This window comes from Pteronotus mesoamericanus, unplaced genomic scaffold (assembly GCF_021234165.1).
Source record: "Pteronotus mesoamericanus isolate MK-2021 breed Mesoamerican mustached bat unplaced genomic scaffold, CSHL_Meso_final scaffold_125, whole genome shotgun sequence".
Taxonomy (NCBI): domain Eukaryota; kingdom Metazoa; phylum Chordata; class Mammalia; order Chiroptera; family Mormoopidae; genus Pteronotus; species Pteronotus mesoamericanus.
This window is the reverse complement of record NW_026555304.1, coordinates 12311025-12330843: the sequence shown is the minus strand read 5'-3', so window position 1 is coordinate 12330843 and position 19819 is coordinate 12311025. Positions and strand designations below refer to the sequence as shown.

Here is a 19819-nt window from a genome sequence, read left to right as displayed (position 1 = left end):
ACTGAAGATATTTTAGATTCTGTTTATCTTTCTACTTGCAGGGTAAGATACATTAAAATCTTTGCCCCAGGCTAATGTTGGAATTTAGGCTAAAAGTGGAACAGGAGGTACCATAAAAAAAGAAATCAGTAGTTTTCTCTTTCAAGCTTTTTTAAATTTATTTTTCACCTTTTGACCCTCATTTATCTCACTCCCCACCCCCTGCCTGTGGCAACCACTAATCCCATTCTTGAAATCCATGAGCTCAGTTTTGTTTTTAGAATCCACCTAAGAGACATCATGTGGTATTTGTCTTTTTTTTTGTCTTATTCCACATAGCATAATGCCTTCAAGGTCCATTTATGTTGTCACAAATGGCAGAATTCACTTTCTTATGGCTGACAAATACTCAATTATTATAATATATATCAGTTTCTTTATCAATTCACATGGATGGACAGGCAGGTTGTTTTCCTATCTTAGCATCACCTCCTCGCCTGTCCTTGAATGTATGCTCAGCCAACCAGTCCCAGACAGGCAGCTGTCCCAAGGTCATAGCTTTGAGACAATAAGATGGTGTTGAGACCCTCTCATGGTATATGTGACTAAACCCAATCAAGGCCTTTTATATAAACTTTTAAGATTTGGCAGGCATGTGAGGAGATCTGTTCAATCTTGTGGTTGTCCAGGAAAAATCTCACATGTAAATTCCCTTGCTTATTAAACCTGCCACCCACCAATCTGTAATCCTTTCCTTTAGTCTCCCCTTTCCCTCTGTGTACTAGGACTAGTTTCAATTTTATCGGCAAGTTCCCAATGTTGCTAGTTAACATGGCCTGGTTGAATTATCACAGGTTATTAGTTAGGAAAAAAATGTAAACATAAATGTGAATATATTAGCTTAATTTTCTTGTTTTTAAAATTATCTGAGAGTAACTGCATACATGGATGTACTTTCCAAGTCAGGAAAATATATTTTTAAGTATATTTTACTGATTATGCTATAACAGTTGTCCCATTTTTTTCTCCACCTTGTCTCCCTCTACCCTGCACCCACCTCCCTCAGGCATTCCCCCCCTCAGTTCATGTCCATGGGTCGTACATATAAGTTATTTGGCTTCTCCATTTCTATAATATTCTTAACCACCCCCTGTCTATTTTGTGACTACCAATTATGCTTCTTATTCCCTGTACCTTTTCCTCCATTCTCCCTCCTCCCCTTCCCTGCAGATAACCCTCCATGTGATCTCCACTTCTGTAATGTTCTTGTTCATGTTGTTTGCTTAGTTTGATTTTGTTTTTGTTATTTTATTTTTTAGGTTCAGTTGTTGATAGTTGTTTGTTTTCATTTTCCTGCTCATAGTTTTGATCTTCTTTTTCTTAGATAAATTCTTTTAACATTTCATATAATAAGAGTTTGGTGATGATGAACTCTAACTTTACCTTATTTGGGAAGCACTTTATCTGCCCTTCCATTCTAAATGATAGCTTTGCTAGTAGAGTAACCTTGGATATAGGTCCTTGCCTTTCCTGACTTTGAATACTTCTTTCCAGCCCCTTCTTGCCTGTAAGGTTTCTTTTGAGAAATCAGCTGATAGTCTTATGGGAACTCCTTTGTAGGTAACTGTCTCCTTTTCTCTTGCTGCTCTTAAGATTCTCTCCTATCTTAAGTCTTGGGTAATTCAATTATGATGTGCCTTGGTGTGTTCCTCCTTGGGCCCAACTTCTTTGGGACTCTCTGAGCTTCCTGTATTTGCATGTCTAGTTCCTTCACCAGATCGGGGAAGTTTTCCTTTATTATTTTTTCAAATATGTTTTCAATTTCTTGCTCTTCCTCTCCCCCTTCTAGCACCCCTATGATTCAGATGTTGGAAAATTTAAAGTTGTCCCAGATGTTCCTCAGCCTCTCATTTTTTTCGAATTCACGTTTTTTATTCCTTTCTAGTTGAATGTTTATCTCTTCCTTCTATTCCAAATTGTTGAGTTGAATCTTGGTTTCCTTCCCTTCCCTGTTGGTTCCCTGTATATTTTTCTTCATTTCACTTTGTATAGCCTTCATTTCTTCCCTTATTTTGCAGCCCTTACTAATCATTTCTCTAAGCATCCTGATCACCAGTGTTTTGAACTCTGCATCTAATAGGCTGGCTATCTCCTTGTCACTTAGTTCTTTTTCTGGAATTTTCATCTGTTCTTTCATTTGGGCCATAGTTCTTTGTCTCAGTGCATCTGTTATACTATAAGGTATTCACCAGAGTGGGGCAACCTACTTCACTGAGTTGTGGCACTGTATGTGGGGGAGGGGTCAGAGAGGAAACAACTCTGCTTGCTCAGCTCTTGTCCCACTTTCACTTTTCTTGCTACCCACAAGCAAATCGGGCCCTTCTGGTGCTGATTCCCTTGTCAGTGGGTTTGTGTACTTTCTAGGACCCCATGGGTCTCTTCAATGGACTCTCCTGTGAGACTAGGAGTTTCTCCTGCCACCACAACCCCCACAGATTTTTAGAGCCAAAGGTTTTGAGGCTTTATTCCCTTCACTAGCACCCTGGGTTGCAGTCTGCCTCGCTCCTCAGTAGTTCCTCGCTAGCTTATCCTAACAAATGTGGGAGGGACTGGCCCACCAGCTGCCACCTTGTCACATGTCCTCTCTGCCCCTGCTGCCCATCTCTGCCCCTCCTACCAGTCTGGATGAATATTTCTTCTTTAATTGCTTGGTTGTTGGACTTCCATACAGTTTGATTTTTCTGGTTGTTTTTTGTTTTTAAATTGGTCGTTGTCCTTCTTTTGGTTGTGTGAGGAAGCAAAATGTATGTACCTATGCTTCCATCTTGGCCAGAAGTTCACTGAAGGTGATCATTTGGGTCTGCTTTCCACATTTTTAGTTCAGCATGAATTACTTATCAATCAAGTACCCACTGGCTCAGTCATTGGAATAGTGGAGTCGGTAGTGTATAACACAGAACATGACTTTGAGGAGCTCAACCTAACGAGAATTTCAAAAAATTATAATAATAAAACATTGTAACAGGCATTCTGATAGCTTTAATGTGAAAGGACTGCAGAAGCACAGAGAGGAAATCCATTTACTGGCATTTGACAAGGGGCTGAGCAGAATTTATCAAACCAGACATTTCAAGAGGTGGAATAAAAAGAAAGAGCATTCCAGGTGGTAGGAACAGCTTGAGCAAAGATGCCAAGCCACGAGAGATCTCGTAGAGCAACATGAAGTACTGCAGGGTGCCTGGAGCAGAGCATTTATGGCAGAGAGTGAGAGATGAGCCTGGAAAGGCCCTTAGGACCAGTCATGAGGATGCAGGGAAATGAAGATGATATTGATGGTGATGGTACCCACTGCAAATGAGATGAAAGAAAAAATTATATTTGTGCTTCCCACCAGAAACCCCTTTTCAGAGAAAAACAGACCACAGTTTAAATCTTTCTCTCAAGCACTTCACCCCACCCATATCTCACATTTCAGTATTACAAATACTATTCTAATTATTTGAGGATGTAGATCCCTTTGTCCCGGGGTGGGAAGCCTCACTCTGCTCTTAATTTAGCAAGGGCATTCTCTGAGGACTTGGCATTTAAAGCAAAGATGTGTCACAGTTCTACTCTTTAGATCTAAGCATGAAACCAACACCAAATGGTCTGAATACTGTAACTACCACCTCTGATTAAAACATTTATTTCCTATATTTTCATTAAAAAAAAAGAAAAATGAGCCCAATGATAACACTGTAAAGAATCAAGTACCTCAACAACCACAATAAACCAGTTGCTCTGACTTTACATCATGCAAAATAAAATAATTTTGCCTGTATCTCATAGAGGTTGGAGGGAAGTAAAGTACTACAGTAATGTCACAAGTAACCATTGTCAACATTTCTTCCACTTCTTGTTAAATTGCCTGGAAATATTTTTTATTTTATTAATGGATTTTTCTGGTGCTACTTGGAAATGTGTAATATTTGGGAATTCTAATGGATACTATATAAAATAATGACATGTGAATTTTTAAATACTCACTCTTGAGAATCCCAAACCTCATCCAATGTTTTCAGTCCATGGTCAGATGTTCTTGGAGCTGCATCAAACACTCTGCCCTGACAACTTAGGCAGTGGGTGAAAGGCAAACAAAACTTGAAGCTCCATTATTTGAAGTGACATACTCATGCAGAATAACCTGGACAAAATGTCTACACAGGAAATTATATTTCTTTTAGAGTTGAAATCAGAGTCCACCCAAATTTAGTTAACCTCCTTAGGTTTAGTTAATGTTTGATTTTCTTGAGCCAAAGTATTTAAAGTACTTATATAATCAACTGCAACTCAAAACTAGCAATTGAGGACATGTAATAAGTGAACAAATTAATCCACAAGCCTGCAGAATGTTATAAGAAACGTACACAAGTTTTTTATTTTAAAACAAACAGGAAGACACTGACAAACAATGTGCCAGACAAAACTATCTTTTCTTTATGTAAATATTTTGGACAAAATTAAGAATTTATTAATTTGAGATGAAGCCGTTGAATTACCAGCCACCTTTAAATTTTCTTAGTTGGCCAAATACAGATTTAATTTAAATTGCCAAGGTGCTTAGTTCTAGATACTTTATCTCTTCTCTGATGCTCCTCATTCAAAAGGAATTTATTGCTCCACTGTGTACCATTCATGATAAACAACTTTCTGTAAAACCCAATGCTCTTTCAGTGAATGAACCACACAGTAGCAAGAGAAAAGCTGTGTGACTTGGACTTTCATCTTTTTTATGTTGTTTTAGAGTAGATAATAATGACAGAAAAAGTGATTGGGGCCCATAGGATCTCAGTAGAGTGGCCAGATGGCAGTATTTACTAAGTCACATCTGTCCATCAAATCTATAATAGAGGTGCAGGCAATGCTGTGATGGGAAAGTAGAAGAATTACCATTAGGATTTCCTAAAGATGTAATCATGCTGCTGCCTTGAGAACACACTGGAATAGGCAGAATTTATTTCACACCTCAGGTAAAGACTTGAACACAGCAAGGAAGTGACTATATTTGGTTTGGGCTTAGAACTGTTCAACAAGAAATGGCGATTGGAAGGGAAGCACCTGAGGCTACCACTTTGCTGGTGTAGCTGATGTTCTTATGGACTAAGATGTTGTTTCATTCTCTGTGATTCTCATTCTCAGCATCACACATTGGAAGGAGCTCTGGGTTGAGTCAGAAGTCATGGTGTCTAGTCCCAGATCTGTCACCTGCTCAACACAAGAAATGCATGGTCATATGACCTCTTTGGACTTCTCACTTAGAGAGCATACAGTCATATCTTCCCTTACAACTCACCCCTCCCTGTGCTGTTGTAAAGTTCACATGGGCTGATGTAGAGGGTGCACCCTATGAAACAGTCCTATACATGCCATGCTACCACTGGCACTAAGATACAGACACTTGGGCCAGCATTACTTTCTGGACCTCACTGAGCCTTCATCTCAGGTTTCTCTCTCCCTGCACTCACCTGCCTGTAGGGCCACTCTGTGGGGAACAGAAGAGGCAGGTGAGAGAAGAAAGGAGCCAGTTCTTCCCTTTTTTGGATTTCTCTTAGCCAAAGCACAGGGCGACTAGAGAGTTTTCCTATTAGCAATACACTTTAAATCCATTTTAAATGATGGCTTTTATTGAGGTATTTAAAGAGAGGATTAATAATTTACTAGGCAAAGATGAGAAAGGAACTAAACTAGGCATCTCTAAAGTTTTCACTTCCTAAGATATTTTTAACTAACACTAACAAATAAAGTTTAATTCAGTTGTACAGTAGTGACTGAAATAAAGAAAACAGCTTCCAATATCATATTTCTGGACACTTACCATTTATTTAAAAATCTAATTGAGGGGAAAAATATATATTTAAGGGACTCATAATCCCCCCAAATTTGGTGTACTTGGCCAGATAACTACTCTAAATAATTTTGACTAAAGTAGGACCTGTGACCAAGATGGAGGCGTAGGTAGATACACTTTGCCTCCTCACACAACCAAAAGGAAAACAAGTTTAAAAACAAAAAATAACCAGAACTGCCAGAAAATTGAACTATATGGAAGTCTGACAACCAAGGAGCTAAAGAAGAAACATTCATCCAGACCAGTAGGAGGGGCAGAGACAGGCAGCCGAGCAGAGAGGCCACATGGCAAGGTGGCAGCTGGAGGACCTGGTGGTCCCACAATTGCATGCAGATAAACCAGAGGAACAACTGGGGAGTGAGACAGACAATATAATCCAGGATTCCAGTGTAGAAAAAGAAAACCTCAAAACATCTGAAGGTAAAAACCTGTGGGAGTTGCAGCAGCAGGAGAAACTCCCAGCCTCACAGGAGAATCTATTAGAGAGGCCCATAGGGTCCAAGATGGACACAAACCCACCCACCCAGGAATCAGCACTAGAAGGGTCCGATTTGCTTGTGGGTAATGGGGGAAGTGACTGAAAGCTGGCTTAGAGCTGAGCAAGCAGCATTGTTCCCTCTCAGACCCTCACCCACACACAGTGTCACAACGCAGGGACCCGGGCTGCCCCACCCTGGCGAATACCTAAGACTCTTCCCCTGCCAATGTAAGAGGTCTACTGAGACAAAAAATATGGCCCAAATGAAAGATAAGATCAAAGCTCCAATAATAGAACTAAGCAATGAAAAGATAGCCAACTTATCAGATGCACAGTTCAAAACACTGGTAATCTGGATGCTCACTGAATTTGTTGAGTATGGTTGCAAAAATGGACAAAAAAGCAAAGGCTATGCAAAGTGAAATAAAGAAAAATATATAGGGAACCAAGAGTAAAGGGAAGGAAATCAGGACTCAAAATCAATGATTGGGATCAGATGGAAGAGATAAACATTAAACCAGAACAGAATGAAAAAGTAAGAATTCAGAAAAATGAGGAGAGGCTTAGGAACCTCTGGGACAACTTTAAATGATCCAACATCCAAGTCATAGGGGTGCCAGAAGGAGAAGAGGAAGAGCAAGACATTGAAAACTTAAATTGGAAAAAATAATGAAGGAGAACTTTCCCAATCTGGTCAAGGAAAGAGATTTCCAGGAGTTCCAGGAGTTCCAGGAGATCCAGGAAGCTCAGAGAGTCCCAAAGAAGTTGGACCCAAGGAAGCACACACCAAGGCACATAATAATTACATTACCCAAAAGTAAAGATAAGGAGAGAAAAGGAGACAGTTACCTACAAAGGAGTTCCCATTTCTCTTCTCAAGAAGAAACTTCACAGGCAAGAAGAGCTGGAAAGAAGTATTCAAAATCATGAAATGCAAGGATCTATACCCAAAATTACTCTATCATTTAGCTATCATTTGATAGCTAAGAAAGCTATCATTTAAAATGGAAGAGCAGATAAAGTGCTTTCCAGATAAGGTCAACTTAAAGGAGTTCATCATTATCAAGCCCTTATTATATGAAATGTTAAAGGGACTTATCTAAGAAAAAGAAGAAGATAAAAAACTATGAAGAGTAAAACAGAGGGGAGAGGAGTGGGGAAGAATGGGGGAAAGGTACAGGGAATAAGCAGCATAAACGGTAGGTACAAAATGGGCAGGGGGAGGTTAAGAATAACATAGGAAATGGAGAAGCCAAAGAACTTGTATGTACAACCCATAGACATGAACTAAGTTGTGGGGGGATGCTGGGGGGTGGGGTGATGCAGGTAAGAGGGGAATAAAGGGGGAAAAAAATAAGAATTTGCAATGTTGGCTAGATATAAGATTAAAGTAGAAATTATAATGCATTTTTATATGTCAGCAGTAAAAAAGAAATAGAAAATGTAAAAAAAATAAGTCAACTGTGTTAAGCCACAAAATAAAAAGTTTTTTTTTAAAAAGAATAAAACCCTAAAGAAAAAAAAGTTGACTGAAGTAATAAAAAATGTTAAAGAAATAGTTCCCTAGAGACATGAACATATTGTAAATGTTCCACTATTCTGGAGATCTTTTTGTGTGTGTATGGAATTGTTACCAGAGAAACCATGATTCTTCTTGCCAACACAGTAAAGAATTACAGGTCATTGAGCCTATTAGTATGGAGGCAAAGTTTATTAGTAAACAGGAGGGCAAAAGCAAGTGTGGCCAGAGACCTGGGTAACCAGCACCCAAGTAGCCAGAGGCTGGGTGGCCAAAAAGGGGTGGCCAGAGGCCTGGCGGCCAGAGGCCCCCCAGCCAGAGGCCGTGTCCAGGGCTCTCTCCCTACCCCTCTGTGTGACAAGAGAGCCATGAGCCAAGAGAAGAGGCCAAGAGAATAAGTCCTTTGTTTTGAGGGCTTATATAGTTGGTGGGTTGCAGGTGAAAAAGTTACATTTTGATTGGTGGGTAAAGGTGCTGCCAGCCTTCCATGGAGACATGATTAACTAAACATAGGTCTAGGTGGGGGGTCTGTTAGCCCCAATCCTTATCTTGCTCTAGACTCTATTTGTTCATTTTGTACATGATGGGAAGCGGGCAGTTAACCAGAGTCGTTTTATGGGTTTTTCCCTTGGGCACTGCAGTCCCCCTCCCCTGCTGCCTTCTAGACCTTGGGATAAATACACAGTCTCAAGGTTTTCCTTTTCCCAGCTAATGGAGATGATACATGCAGACTTTCAAGGGCTTCCCAGCACCTGCTCCTGCACTATCATAGTTTACTTGTTGTCTGGGATGCCTGGGATGCCTGGGAGCCGACCAGGCTCAGGATTAGTGCTCAACATGTGAGCTCTTGCTTTAGGCTCCCGTATCAAATTCTTTGTTAGATTGCAATGGTGGGGGCCCTGCCTTTATTTCCCCTCTGGCCACTCATTCCACTATAACAGAATGACTTGGACTTACAGTTTAGAAGAGACAAGGTCCTTCACAGCAGGACAGAGTAAAAAACTTTCTAAACAGAAAAGTCAAATACAGAAGAAAAAAAAGCTTCTCTGTCCCTGAAGAAATGCCAGTTCCTGAGTTCTCCCCTCTCCTCTTTCCAGATATCCTCAAGCTCCTCTTTAGAAACACAAACGAAGGACCTGGGGAAAATTTTATCATCTTACAAATAAACTGTGAAATCAGTAACAAAATGTTCTCCTGCGGCCTTTCGGATGAAAGAATGCTATTTATATCCTATGTCTGCTGAAGATTTCAGAATAGTTTAGAGAAGAAGAGAGTAAGTCCCAGGTTGGTGAACAGGCTTCCCAAGCTCATCCTGAATTTGGAAGGCTTCCGTCCATTCAAGCAGCTGCCCTTGTGGCTGTGGGTGAACCCAGGCTGCAGGGACACATTGAAGGTCAACTTTTTCATTCCCAGCAGCTTTTCAGAAGGAGAGTGACTTTCACCCCCTTATCTCTACCAGCATCAAGCACATTACTTAGTAGTCTTATTTTGGACATTGCTCTAGGGTCAATAGAAATATTTTTGGCAACTTTCTACAGATGTTTTTGGGGTTTTTTTCCCCCTCAGAGAAAAATCTTCTCAATATCTTGATACAGATTTCTATTTTTACAGATTAACTTTTTTTTTGCCTTGATCTCTGACATTTTTATGCTAATAACATTTCTATTGAAGTAGATATAATTTACATACAGTAAAATTAACATATCTTAAGTGTATATTTTGACACATGTATACAACCATGGGCCTATCCCCCAAAATCAAGATATAGAAATTCCTTTCATCATCCTGGAAAGATCCCCCACACCTTGTTCCAGTCAATACTTCCCTCTGAGGCAACCACAGTTCTGATTATCTCCTACCAGAGAGTAGTTTTGCATTTTGAGCTTCACATAATAGAATAATACATCTTTTTCATAGGTGGTTTCTTCTTCTGTGTTTTTTGAGATTCATCCATGTTGTTGCACATAGATGTGGTTTGTTCTTTTTTTAATTGTTCAGTATCAATATATTACAGTATGTCTATCCATTCTCCTGTGGATGGATATCTGTTCATTGGCGTCTAGTTGGGAACCTTTATGAGTAAAACTGCTATCTGTGAACATTTCCACTTGGGCGCACACCTCAACTGGAACTGCTGAGACAGTGGATAGGTGTGTGGTTAACATTTCAAGAAACTCTTAAGCACCTCTCCAAAGTGCTTTTACCATTTTGAACCCCATTAGTAATGCGTGAGAGTTCCAGTTGTTTCACATCCTCACCAACACTTACTATTGGACTCCTTTTAAATTTCATCCATTCTGGTGGTTGTGAAATGTTGTCTTACTATAATCTCATATACTTTTTTTTTTTAAACTTGAGTTTCTCTCTCTCCCTCTCACCTGTGCCTTCTCTTTCCCTTTTCTCCTCTCAAGGCATGTAACTTTGCTTTCTTTCTCCTAAGCTCCAAAAGCCCTTCTTTTGCCTCTGTAACTTGCTTCCTGACTCCACACAGCCCAGCTGGCTCACTTCCTCCATGGCTCATTTCTCCCTCTGTGACTTTCTAAATAAACCCTTGCTTGTATTTGAAAGGAAAAGAAAAGAAAACTTGAGCCATCTTAACACAAATAATCTCCTAAATTCTAATCAAGCAAGTAAAGTTATCTGCAATTTAAAATACAATGTCATCTGTCATAAGAGATCAAACATATGAGACAGTGGATTGTATTTGAGGGTCTGTACATGTAGTCTTAGGACAGGTCTGCCTAATTTTATCAGTTTGGGAGCATAATTTGATAATGTTAACTAATCGTATCTTGGCTTAAACATATATGCTTACTTACCACTATACTTTTTGTTCACATCACCCATTTGGTAACCTGGTTCACAGAAAGTAAAGATATAAGTGTGGACTGCCTGAACATCAAATCATCAAGTAAATATTTTCTGAAATAAGCAAGATCTCCAGGAGGATTTTGCCTTTGACTTCCCAATAAAGCAGACCTACCATGTGCTAATGTGTTCCATATATTATCTCATTTAATCTTCTCAACAATCCTATGAAAAATAAAAATTACTACCCCCATTTTCACAATGATGAAACTGAGGCTTAGGGAATTACATTACCAGCCTGAGGTCTCATGGCTGGAAAGCTGCAGAGTGGCTACTCTGCCCCAGCTTTGATTTGGAGCCCATGTATCAAATCCCTTTGCACACTGCTCTCTCACAGAAGAGAAGTGCTTAGATATGAAGAAAGAACACTGGGTACTTTCGCAGAGGTATTTCAAGACTAGGAGGCGGTGACTGTCTAGAGATGTGTAACTGTGTTTCTAAGTAGAGCAAACTCAGTGCTCAGTGGGCAAAGTCATGATTAACTGATAAATGCTTCTTTGCTTGAAATAGCTACTTTTGTCTCAATTTTAGAACTATTGTCTAGAAAGACAAGTAATCCCTCCCTACAACTACAATCTGTACCTGCACCCCCATCCCACAAGGGCCAACATTTGTCATATTTTTAATTTCAAAGGGATAGGTATTACTGAGAAATGTTTTTATCAAACTACAAAAGTGTATATTGTTGGATGGGAAAAAATAAAGTGTTGAGCAGGATATTACATGCTACTTTTTGTGGAAAAGAAAAGAGGAGAATAAGAATCTATATTTGTACTTGTTCTTAGAAATATAAAGAAATTATAGAAGATCTGTGCACAGGATAAACTTGTGGAAGAGGCAGCAATAGGATGTCCATCTGCAAGCCATGGGAAGAGGCCTTAGAGGACACCAACCCTGACAAATCTAATCTATGACTTCCAATTTCTGGGACTGTGACAAAATAAATGTTGGTTATTTAAAACAAAAGGGAAGGGAGGGAGGGAAGGAGAGAGGGAGGGAGGACATTAACAGCAGATGTTACATGGGTGGTGGGGTAGAGACTCAGATGAAAGAAAACTTTCTATTGTATACATTCATATATTTGGGGGATGAGAAAAGGTTGAACTATGTGACTTTATATAAAAAGTTTAATTAAAATTTTTGTTTAAATAAAAAATGCTGATTAACCAGAAAAAAAAAAAGTATAAAGTTAGTATCTCCAACATAGCCCATTCTTTCTCATTGTCACAGAGAAGTTTTATAGTTTATTACATATCTTCTAGGTTTTCTCTATATATAAACTGATTTTCATTTCTCAAAATACATACAATGCTTTTATTTCAGGTTTTAATAAGATCATACTGTGCACATTGTTCTGGCTTTTGCTTTTTGACTCAAATGCTTGACACCTTTCCATGTTTGTACACATATCACTGTGATTAAACATTCCCCAAATGATAAACATTTAGGTTATTTTCAAGTTTCCTATCACAAAGAGTAACAATAAAAATCTTTGAATATGTGAAGTATGTATATTCAAAATGATGAAATTTCCCAGTAGCCAGACCTAAAAGCTACATCAATTTATGAAAGCAAACTAGAAGACCAATTTCTTCACACTTACACCAACCTCAATCTTGTCAGTCCTTTATTCTTACTCAAAAATTAGAGATTTAAAATAGAAAGATATCTAATTTTAATTTGCATTTTCTACATAATGATAGGTGAGCCTCTCCAAATACTTTATCTCCTTCAGTTAACACTGAGATCAAATCAGGCCATGAGGTTAAATCCAGGGCAGGAGCCAGCCTTCTCTCTTAATTCCTTGACTTAATGCTTTCATCACATGGGAGGAAAAAAAGAGATGAGACATCAATGTCATCTAACAAAGAGGTTGCAAATTGAAATGTTTTGGAGGACCAAGCAGGGAATTGCCAATGAAAACTGAAGGGGAAGCAGAAGAGAGAGTGGTAAGGATTGGGTAAAGGGGGAGGGGAGTACCAACCTTACTTAATAAAGGGATTCCCTCTTGTTGAAGTGTGAATGATTGTAGAGACTGAATTTCACTTGACTAAGATATTGCATATTTGACCCAAAATGATAAAAAGCTAATTGTCAAGGAAGTATATCTGAGTACCAGATTATGGCTTCTGTTGAAAGAAATCACTTGTTATAAATTCTAAACTTTACAAAATTTTATTAAATATTAAATTGATGTTTGTGTCTCAATTTTTGTTTAAAAGTTAACATAAATTTAATGTCTAGAAAACATATAAAGTACTTTTTTTGCTCACTTAGGCCTAAAAAGGAAGACCAAATGAGAATAATTATGAATTTCCCAGGAAGCAAGTGTTAAGATTTTGTTTCTTGGAATCAAGATGGTGGAGGAGTAAGTGGAAGTCACACTGACCTCCTCCCAGGACGAATCTGGGATTACAACTAAGTTGCGGAGAAATCACCTGAAACAAACAACTGAACAATAGCAAGAGAGGAGCCTTATAACCTCGGAGACAGAAGAAACAGCTTTAGTGCAACATACCTGGTAAGGAGTGCGGTAGAGACTCAAGAAGGTGGGCAGAGCACCCATGGGCAGCAGCACCAGAAGGATATAGAAACGGCCAGTTGGATCCCCCTGAGAACAGTGGGGTCTAAACCAAAAGTGGGGATCTCCAGCTTACAGCAGTAGAACCCAAAAAGTACACAGAAAACAGTCAGCTGAGAAGAGCAGCAGGGTTGCTCTCTGCCAGAGAAGGGTGGCTGGAGATGCAAAGAGCCGTTTAAAGGGCCAACGCATAAATTTTTATTTGCAGCCACTTACCCTGGTCTCTGGCAAAGGCAGGGGCCGAATGGGCTAGAGACGCCTGAGGATAGACTGGGGGAGGTTTTAGGGAGAGAACTGAGAGACCATCTGGCAGGATCTCAGTTCTGATTCATCCCGCATGCGGCAGCAGCCATCTTGCTCAAGGAGAGACCACTCCCCCTGAGCAGCAACAGTGTCAGAGGACCCAATAGCCACGCCCTCAGGTAGGGTTCCACCCAATCCTGAGCTGTCTAGGTTGGTCTGCTGAGTGCAGAGTAACTAGATTAACAGCTGAAGGAGACAGCCACAGACAGTCGATTTCTGGAAGTCTTGAACAGACTGCCTAAGGTCAGACAGGGACAATATCCTGACATCATCAGAGGCAGATCCAGAAAGAAAAATCAGCGGTCTCCTACCATAAAAGTTCACACCACAAAGTCAGGAAATCAAGACAGATCAATTTAAGAAGCAGAAGCAAAAAAGAAGAGTCTCACAAATAATGGGAAGACAAAGAAATACCCCCACTCGAATGGAAAGGAGGAATCCCCAGAAAGAGAACTAAATGAAATAGAGGCAAGTAAACTATCAGATATTGAGTTCCAAACAACGGTTCCAAGGAATCTCAATGAGCTCAGTGAGCTCAGAGAGAATTACAAAAAACTACAGGGAAACTACGAGGAACTTACTGCAAACTGTACCAGCATGAAAAAGGACATAGAAACTATCAATAACAGACAAGAGGAAATGAAAAATACAATTTCTGAATTGAAGAACACAGTAGAAGGAATCAAAAGTAGGCTAGATGAAGCTGAGGACCAAATCAGCGAGCTGGAGGACAAGGTAGGAAAAAGCTCCCAGAAAGAGCAAGAAAAGAAAAAAGACTCAAAAAGAATGAAGAGACATTTAGGGAAATGCAGGACAACCTGAAACTTAATAATATCCATATAATAGGGATACCAGAAGGAGAAGAGGATGAGGAAGGGATAGAGAACCTGTTTGAAAAAGTCATGATGGAAAACTTCCCTAATTGGAGGAGATAAAAAGTCACACAAGGCCAAGAAGCACAGAGGGTCCCCTTCAAGAGGAACCCAATGAGGCCCACTCCAAGACACATCATCATTAAAATAGCAAATATCAAAGACAAACAGAGAATCCTAAAGACAGCAAGGGAGAAAGAGGTAGTAACATATAAGGGAGCCCTGGTACGGCCAGCAGCCGACTTCTTAACAGAAACACTATATACCAGAAGGGAGTGGCAAGAAATATTCCAAGTCATGAAAAGCAAAGGCCTGCAACCAAGACTGCTCTACCCAGCAAGGCTCTCAATTAAAATGGAAAGCAAATTAAGGAGTTTCCCAGACAAAAGAAGGCTAAAAGAATACATCTCCACCAAACCAGCATTGCAAAATGTGCTAAAGGGACCACGTTAAAAAGATGAAGAAAAAGAGTCTATGAATACCCAGTTCCTTTTAGTTACCAATAGTTGATATTACCAATATTTGTAACACATATTAATCTGACTGTAACAATGATGTGTTAATTGTTCCTTTATTATTTGTTGAAACTAAATCTGTTTTTGTATATTTCTTGCCTATTTCTATTATTTTTAAAAAGCTTTAAATTATCTTTTGGTATTCATTATCAATTTTTTGATTAAAGGTTTGTAGAATTTTTTTCCCTAAAAAATTACAAAAGAAAACAAAACAAAAACTATTAACCCATTTTAGATGTGTGGCAAATATTTTCCCATTCTATTACTTGTCCTTTATATGTATATTACTATATAGTCTTATTTTACTTTATAGCTTCTGGGTTTGTATATTTTACTTTAGGGTAAGAAAAGTGTTAGTTTGTATTTTCTCCTAAAACTCCTTAGATTCTACATATTGATTTTTACCTCACCTGAATATTTCTTGTATAATGTGTGAAATAGGGCTCTATATTTGTTTTATTTCAAGTAATAGTGATTCATGCACCTTATTTGTTGAATAAGCCTTATTTTCCCCATTGATTTGAAATATCAATTTAATCATACATTACATTGTTAGACAGATATATATGTTTCTTTCTAGAATGCTCATTATATTTCATTGATCTACTTGATTATTTCTGTGCTGGTGTCATGTGGTTTTAATTGCTGAGACTTTATAATGGTTTTAAAGTTTTTAATATTTTATAATTGACTTTGACATTTAAAAATAAATAAATAAAATCAATCTGCAAGGAAGGAAGGAAGAAAGAAAGAAAAAAATCAAGAAAGAGGAAGAAAGGAAGGAAGGAAGGAGGGAAAAGATGGAACTCCTACCTTTTGCGACATCATGGATGGAACTGGAGAATATTATGCTAAGTGAAATAAGCTAGTTGATGAAAGACAAATACCATATGATCTCACCTATAAGTGGAATCTATTCAACAAAATAAACTAACATACAAAATAAAACACAGGCATGGAAACATGGAGCAGACTGAAAGTGGCCCGAGGGATGGGGAGAGAGGACAATGGTGGAAAGAAGGGGAAGGGACTAGACAAAGAACATGTATGAATGACCCATGGACATGGACCACAGAGTGGGAATTGACTGTGGGAGCAAGGAGTAGGGGTGGAATGGGTAGAGGGAAAAATTGATACAACTGTAATAAAATAAACATGACTTAAAAATTTTAAAAAAAGATTTTGTTTCTTTGCTTTAGTATTTATCTATGTTTATATAGACATACTCTGATTAAAATATTTTTTAAAATTTTAATATTGCTTTAAAATTTTGTGATTCGTTTTTACCTACATTTAATATATTATTCAAACAATTAGGAAAATTGGTCCATTTACTTGATTACCTCATAATAAAATTGTGGGTAATAGATACAAAGAAAATATCTATAACGTTGTGATAAGTGTTTACGATAGAAATTTGCCTTCTGCACAATGGAAAAGAAAAATAATAAAGAATTGTCCTGTATTGGGGTGGCTGATATTTCAGCTAGATATTACAGAATGAATATAAGTGTACTAACTAGAGAAAAGGGAAAGAGAGCTTGTATAACCATGATTTAATATTTCAATTAAGCAATAAAGCTTGTGTATTGTGCTTTTATCTCAAGGCTGCTGTCCGTTGAACCCTGTGTTTTCTGTATAAAGCCCTGTGTTTTCATTTCTTATCCAGCCTTTTTTTTTTTTTTTTTTTTTTTTTTACAGCTTAGAGAATTCTGTTTTGGGAGAGAAAAGGGTGCATGAAACCAGCTAGGAGGATCCACAGGTTTACTAAGTAAATCTACAAATTTCTGTTTGAAGAGAGAGAAAGCCCAAATGAGGGAAGGAAACTAGAGAAGCAAGCAGCAACATATTAGTACTCCCTCAGCCACTTGCTTTCCTGTGCTCCCTCTTCTCAGGAGCAGCTTGTTTGCATTCCCCTCCTTTATTCTGCCTTCCTGCTCCATCCTTATGAAAGCCTCAACCTGCATTCAAATAGGGAAGACGGACTTTGAGACATGAGTCCCCCATCTTCCAGGTGGCCAGCATCTGAAAAACTAGCGTCCTTTACACCAGCACCTGTCTCTCAACTACTGGTTTTCAAAGTAACAAACAGCCAGACCCACGTTCAGTTACCATATGTCATATAGAGAGAAGAACATTTGAAAAGACTTGGAGGTTTAAATGAGCAAAGAATTCTTAAATCTTTTAAGTTGAACCACTGGAAATTGCCACTCAGAAGGTCAAAATAGTTAAATATCAGCGATCTCATTGCACAAATCAAAATCTCTTCTGTAAACTTGTCTATTCCACAGCCAATTTATTTTAAAAGGTCCAGATCTTGTCACCGGATGGTGAGTGATAACAATACCATTGTAGTGTTAATACTCATATGAATTAGTTTATTTGTTTTTATTATCTGACTCAAACTTCTTGCTTCATTTTTTTGTTTCTTTGTTTATTTGATTGCCAACTCATGTGGGAAACAAGTTTTGGTTGTAGCCTGAATCAAAGAAAACAGTTTTATCTCTTATGTTAAGGGACAATGCTTTTCGTAAGTTCTACCTTCTACAAAGAAGCCTTTTTGGCTGTGACTGGAAATAGTGACTAAGCACTGAGAGGTAAAATGTTCTATATTGCTCTGAGGTATGAAACATTACCTGTTTGGTGAAGTAACATTACATAACTGCTGTACTCCGCCTCTTCCACTAAATGACTCATCAGTTTCATGGGAGCATTTGTCACAATTATTATCCTGGTCATCACCAATTAGCATTTGCAGAGCACCTACACAGAGATGACACTGTACTTGGTACTTGACAGAATACAATGAAAACAAAGAGCACCACTTATAAAGTAAACTGATGGAACGGTGCATTTGAATATGAAACACAGAACAAACATACCTATAAGTCTGAGCCTATGTGGGTCACATGAGATAAAATAAACTCATTGAAATTCCCCATTGAGCTTCAGAGTGGCTTTTCGTGTTGCAACAGCAAATGGAGCAGATGGTCTTTCCACAGGAAAGATGCTGAGAAAGGTTCCCAGTCTTTGGGGATCCCAGAAGCAGATAAAGGATTGGGAGGGCCTTTGCTGACCATCAAAGCAAAATCTCCAGAGTCCTTTTTAATGCCCTGGCCAATGAGTAACTATCAAATCTCTAAAGATTTGGGGAATTTGAAGATTCCAAAGTAGGTTTAGTTGGTTAAGAGATGGAAATTTTGGAGATTTCCATAGCGAAATTCTGAAACAAAAATTCATTTGAGATTATCATAGGAAGACTGTTACGCAAATGTTTTCCAATTAAAAGCCTTTAATAAAAGAGATTTTTAGGTGGCCATTGAAATTGAACCAAGACAATTTTTTTCATTGTCATCATTCTAATTTCAAATCACTCCTTGCTGCTGTATATTCTCTTCAATTTCATCTTGTACTAAATAGAGGTAGGAAAAAAACTGAACAACAAAATCTACTTACGTGTGTCTGAGGAGTTCCCTCAAGCTTTCTACAAGAATTATACAGGGCAGCCCCAGTTCATAAGCAGGTCATGTGCCCTTAGTGCAGGGCCAGTCAGATGATTAGAATATCAGATGTATTTTTTCCCAGGTACCAAGCAAGCCTTGGTGGTTAGGCATTGAGGCTGGTCCTGGACCGTCCACTTACCTGAGGGTGCACCTGAAGTGGTACCATGCTAATGGCACCTAATCCCTGGGGACTGCAAGATTTCCCTGGGAAGCCAGGCACACATCTGTCCCAGTGCAGCAGATCAAGGGCTGACTTTCTCCCAGAGACCAGTGCAGGGCAGTGAGACATGGTGAACTGCTCTCGGCATTGGGACAAGATAGGGCAGCCTGGGAAAGAGGATACATGGAGGTAGCATCCAGGTGGCCTCTGAGACTGAGTGGGGATGGAGTGACCTTCTCTGTCCCTGCAGTTTCCCATCACCTCTATCTCCCCAGCCAGCACTGTAGAGAATGCCCCACCCTGCAAAGGTTTTTTAAGTGTTTAAGGTGGGTATTGAGACAGAACTTGATGAGGGTAACAGCTCCCCCTGTGTCCCTTGGTACATCCTAGTGTGCAGGACTAAAAGGTGGCTTGGATACAGGTCAGAACAAATCCAGGCTTTGGCCATGCAGGGCCTCTGGTCTCAGGACAGGGTGCAGAGGCTCAGGGGCAAGGAGCAGGGCCAGGGAACTATGTAACTCTGCAGCTGGGACTCCACCTGCCCCCAAATGGGTGCCAAGGATCAGGATGGAAGCAGGTGGTCTGTTCTCTACTTTCCTTTTGCAAAGCCCCTCAGTCCCACCTTGGCAATATGAGCAACAGGCCAGCATACACTCCTCTGTGGTAAGCTAGAGGTGGAAGGGAGGAAGCTCCACCAAGGGTGGCAAAAGAGAGAAAGAATGGGGGCATCTATGACTGTCTTTGTTCCAGGTGGGCCAGTGGGTGAAAAAAGACACGCAAAAAGCTTTAGAAACAATAAAATCAACTTCCATAGTATTTGCTGACTTTTTAAAAATGTGCTTCTATAAATTTATAATAAAAAGATAATTACCCAATAAAAAATGGGCAAGGGACATAAATTGACTATTTTAGAAGAAATACAGATGGGCAATATGAAATTATAACAAGTTGTATTAATAATATGAATCTCAAAAACATTGTGCTTAGTGAAAGGAGCCAGACACACGCACACACAAAATTTCTTTTTTGTATGAGTCCATTTATAAGACATTATTATAAAGACAAAGCTACAGTGAAAAAAAGCAGATCAGTGATTGCCAGGAGCCAGGCTTAGGGGAGGGGGTGGATGACAAATGTGGAAAAACTCCCCAAAC

The 19819-nt window shown here is 39.1% G+C and overlaps 1 long non-coding RNA gene across 1 annotated transcript; it reads right to left on the bottom strand.

Annotated features, from left to right (window-relative positions):
• Positions 1–4525: 4525 nt before the first annotated feature.
• LOC129082309 (uncharacterized) lies at positions 4526–18070 on the bottom strand. The gene is made up of 3 exons (XR_008530397.1): positions 17885–18070; positions 17639–17765; positions 4526–5223 (listed from the first exon to the last, which is right to left on the bottom strand). It is a non-coding gene; the product is annotated as an uncharacterized LOC129082309 (long non-coding RNA).
• Between the last annotated feature and the right edge of the window lie 1749 nt (positions 18071–19819).